This window comes from Dasypus novemcinctus, chromosome 28 (assembly GCF_030445035.2).
Source record: "Dasypus novemcinctus isolate mDasNov1 chromosome 28, mDasNov1.1.hap2, whole genome shotgun sequence".
Classification (NCBI taxonomy): Eukaryota; Metazoa; Chordata; class Mammalia; order Cingulata; family Dasypodidae; genus Dasypus; species Dasypus novemcinctus.
In genome coordinates, this window is record NC_080700.1 from 32,426,219 (window position 1) to 32,431,281 (window position 5,063).

General features: G+C 42.7%; 1 pseudogene; it reads right to left on the reverse strand.

Annotated features, from left to right (window-relative positions):
• Window positions 1-1,212: 1,212 nt before the first annotated feature.
• LOC101436117 (disabled homolog 2 pseudogene) lies at window positions 1,213-2,820 on the reverse strand (annotated as a pseudogene).
• Between the last annotated feature and the right edge of the window lie 2,243 nt (window positions 2,821-5,063).

The following is a 5,063-nucleotide window of genomic DNA, read 5'->3' on the forward strand; positions in this document are numbered from 1 at the left end:
AATACCCACAAGAACCTGAGCACTAAGAGTTAAGTGACAACATTTAAAACCCCAATAAAAATGTTCATTTTGGCCAGAACACACCTTTAGAATTGTGTTAACACTAGGACTGAAAGTGTACTGGGAAAGTTTCCACACTCACGCGGGGGAAAATATTGTAGACATTAGATTTTAAGTGACAACAACAAATACTTGCTATACCATTTTTTCCCACTTATCTTCTAATTATGAGACTGTGGCTTCAAGAAAGTTTTCCAGTTACTTGATAAAGGGCTAGTATGACCCCAAATAAGCAACTACTATGGTTGGCACAATCATATTTAGCTCTGGCTTGCACTCCAGAATACTGAGTTTCATTGCTGAGCTGACTTCAGCTTCAACAGAAGTTCTCTTCTAGAACTTCAGCTCAAGAGGATGACCTTCTCTTCCATAGGAAGGATAAAGGTTGTGTGCATTTGCAATTCTAATGACTGAGAAGGTAGAGAGGTTTCAGGTCTGTGAATTCTTAGAATTCTCCCCCTAGAATGCTGATACATGCACAAGCGAGGTAACGCTGTGTGAGTTCAGGAGCAAAGTTGGCTGAAAAGATAATCAGAGGGCAAAGGAGAGAAGAGATCTGCTTTGTCCCCATTTATAATAGCTGGGAAGAGATTGGGAAAATGTCGCTCTTGCCCTGGGAAGAAAAAGCTTTGGAAAGAGGAGAAGCCACATCTGCAAGATTCCAAAGTGCCTGAAGAGAAGTTAGAATTCTACCAGTTTTACTTTCAAAATTCCCTTTGATGATCTGAAGCAAGTTTTCTTTTTAAAATCTGCCTTGTTCTACAAACAATCTTCAGGTTTTATACCCTAAAACAGAACCCCAAACAAAAACAACTTTGAATGATAAGAATTTGAAAATTTATTCAAAACAGTACAATCTGAGAGGTTTTGTGGTGGCTGCATCTCCCAGTCAGAGGGTACACAGTAGAATGTTCTAGAAGATTCTAGGGACCTAATAGGCAAGGGTTCAAGTAGGAAAACTATTTACATTTAAGGTCACCAGCTTAGCATCTTAATTTAAAGCCAAAGACTCAGTTTAGCTTTAGTCTAGACAGAAAATGAAACACATTTTACAAGTGGGAGAGGCAGCAAGAAGTAAGGCAACAAATAATATGTCAAAGCTAGAACAAGCGCTCTTGTTCTTCTGGATCACCAGCATACCAAGGTCAGAACTTACACAAATGGACTTCTGAAAGGATCCCTATGTACATCCAGAGCTGTGGGTTGAGGAACCATATGGGCTGAAAGAACTGAAAGAACATTTAGAGAATGGGTTCTCAAATGTATTGTCAGCAGATTTGGTAACTGACTGGGCACCTTGTCTGGGAGCTGGCTTTGGTGGTTCAGTGATGTTGCTCACCAGTTGCATTATCTTGAAATGCCAACTTTGCTATGAAAATAACTGGAGAAGGCACTGTAAGTCCTAGAGGAAGTCTGCTCTCTCCCTTCCCTGCAGTTACAGTAGGTAACTGCCACAGTCCTTAAGCATTTCTTTCACTTCCTTAATTTCTTTATCCACCAGAGGCAACTAAGGCAATGTAGGCATCATTGGAGATGTCTTGTGCAGCAGTCCTGAGAGGTAGGCAGAGGAGGAACCACCAGGAGAGAAGGGAGAATAGAAGAGGGCTGGGCTGACACAGCAGGAGTTAGAAAATTATTGCTCTGAAGAGGATTCCCCAAGGAGGTTGCTGATGGCCAAGCATTAAGCTGCCACTGAGGCTAAAGGGCCCCAAACAGCAGGAGTTGGAGGGGAAGTTGAAGTGGCAAAGGATGAAGGCAGGTTCCAACCTGGAACAGCTAAGTTTATGCCAAACAATGAGCAGTTAACCAAATCCTGAAGGTTGGTCTCCCATAATAGCTTCTGGGGCCATTGAAGGAGACTGATCAAAGACTAAAGATGGTGGGGGGTTCCATGGTCCTACCTGAGGGGTATAACTGGTACACCACCTAGACCCACAAGGGGCCAACTGGGGTAGAAATTCTTGTTTTGAGGTGATCCAGAGGTTTGATCTGTTGGGCTGCAGGTTGTCCTATAGGTAACATCTGGCCTGGAGATTCTGAGGCAAAGGGGTCTGATGGAAGCAAGTCACTGCCTAAAGATGTTGGGCCACTTAGGTTAAGAGGTGCGGACATGTCCGCAAACAAATCCATCTGGTCAACACTCAATTTCAATTTGTTAGTATGGTCATCAAGAGTCAAGAGGCTCTCACTCCCATTCGCTACTGTTTTGTTGGCTTCTTCAGTCTTTTTCTTTTCCTCTTCCTTTTCCTTTACATTACAGATAACTTGGAAAAGGTCTTTAAGATCACTGACTAATGGCTCAATCTTTTGCCCTGTTTTTATGGCAAAAAAAATAATTAAACATATACAACCATATACAACTGAATACCTGGTTGTCTGTCACATCACAATGAAAGAATTTTTGTTCACTGGATGTTCATGTTCTATTACCCCAGTTTTCTCCTCAGTTAGTTTTATCTGAGAAAGTGAAATGTAGACCCAGAGCTTTTGTTTGTGTTGTCCTTGAGACCAAGCAGCTGTTGTCATTCCCTTTAGTTTCATCATAAAATCTTTTCATTTTATTCCCTCTTGCATCTGGCACATCATCCATGCCAAGTAGCTTGGCCTTGTATTTTATACCATCATCTTTGAACCCAGCCAAGAGATACTCATCTGTTTTTTCAGAGCATTTATTCTTTTCCTTCTTCACTGGTGCTCATGCTGTGGCCTGTTGGTGTCAGGCTGACTGTTGGTTGCCCTTGTCTCTGCTTCAGTCAACATGGCAAGAACTCAAGCTACAAACCCTGTTTTCAGCGGACACTTAGTATTATTGGGGAGATTTATAACAGAGAAGTGTCAAATGAACGTAACCTACAGACATGCTAGCTAGCGCCTTTGCAATAGGTGCATGACTTCCCCAAATCCAGAGCCTCCAGGCTGCAGCCCAAGCACAACTTTTCCAATGTGGCTTCTGACAGGTCTCAGACATACTGGGCAAATTTCTGCTCTTGAGCCCCATGAAGTGCCTCACCGTGTCCCAGTACCTATCGGGTTGACATAATGTGGTTTTAATCTCATCCTGGCAATTCTGGAAATCTAAGTATGTGTTGGTGATTCCTAATTTTTATGTACTCTAAATGTGTGACCCTAAAAGTTATTGCCCAAACCAAGAGGATTTTGAAAGAGAAAAGGAGTCTTGTTAACAATACTCTGACACAGCAGGTCTAAACTAGGACCATTCTGGGCTGACTGGGTATATTGTTGACTGGAAGCAGGCAGTGTCCTCCTCTGAACACTGTCAGTTGGGAAAATCTGTTGTCAGAGACAATACAAGACCTAAATGTGCTTGTACTTTGGCTTTTGGCCAGATTTAAGCTAATGACAACTCCCTTAGGTTTTTCCCCAAGTTAATTTTCCATCAAAGAGAATATTCTTTTCCATTATGATTTTAAATGGTATGCTTGCCAAAGTACTTAGTGGACAGGAAGGAGACGGATACTTCCGGGAGCCTACTTTTTTCCAGCTACTTTGTGCATATCCTTTCATTTAATCCTCACTATCTTATTAGATAATCATTATTATCTCCATTTTTACATTGAGGAAACTCTCAGCCAAAGAGTTTAGCTTGCATCATGATGAAAACAGAATATAGACACAGCTTTGTTTGGACTTCCTCTTTCCCCCTCTTCTTCCTTCCAGCTAACAGGAAGAGTAAGAGGTAAGAAAATAAGTTAATAAAAAATTCTTCTTGATTTTCAAAGAGACAAAACACGCAAACAGGAAGAATCTGTTTCTGTTTTCTGTATTCTCAACCCCTCCCTTCTTTATCTCAGAGCCTGGCACAATAGATGCCACAAAAGGCATGTGAGGCATATTCTACTGCCTGGAGTAGCTTATGATCTCAAGGGCAGGTGAGACTTAAGGGCAACAAGCATTTAGAGAATGACCAGGGCCATTTATAAGCAAGGACCAAATTGGATGCTACTCTACAACAATTTGAGTAAATCAGAATGGGGAAGACAAGAGGGGATGTCTTTGGGAAAGGTTTATTGGAAGAGATGAGAATTGATTTCTATTATTATGGTGAGATTTGAACAGTTGTAGAGGAATGGAGTGGATATTTCTGGAAGGAAAGTGAAAGGAGTGTGGACTGGGGAGAAAGTGATTGGGACAATGAAATGACCTGTCTTTAGGCTGGATTGAAGACTTCACATGGAGGAGTAGGGTGGACTGAAAGGGGATTGCCAAGGGGTAAGAGTAATGTAAGTTATGTGATGCCAAAAGTGCATGGGAGAAGGGGCAGGTTGGTAAGGGAAGCTGAAGAAAATTCATAGAAACGTGGGGAAAATGTTAGGAAGGAGTGGTGGCCACTGGAGACCTAGCCTAATAAGCAAGAGTCAAATTCAACCTGAGTTCTGGCAAATGGATAAGACCACAAGACCGCACCATGTAACTGGTGCCCCCTGGAGCACATCAGTGTGTATGATAAACCTAGTTATGCAGCTCTGTGGTCCTGACTCTTTAGGACCAAAGGAATCTCATTGATGGAAGTGACTTGGGCGGTCAGGGTGGTGCTGTTGGCTTCCCAGGAGCCAACCAAGCCAAGCACAGGGAATACGCCTAAGACAGAGCAGGCAAAGGGGAAAACAGCCCTGCTAAATAAGACAGATTGGAGAAATTCCTCTGGCTGGTTGTGATGCAAAACAGGGTGTCAAGGAAGAGGCAAGAAGGGCACATTAAATAGGTGGTCCAAAGGGGCATGCTTTTTGAGAATGAAAGAGGCACCATTGAAAATTAAGCTGGGGCAGCAGATATGAGCAGAACTGTCCCAGGAACATGGGAACTTATTCTCCTCCTATCCAAGAGGCCCACAACAGGTCAAGAGAGTAACTTGACCTCCCTGTGAGACTATTTTAAAGGAAACCTATCCATGAGGATGCTTTACACTCTCCCCCTTCATTCACCAAATGTCTACTCAACACCAAGGGTGTCCCCAGCACTCTGACAGTCACTGGGGGCAGGAT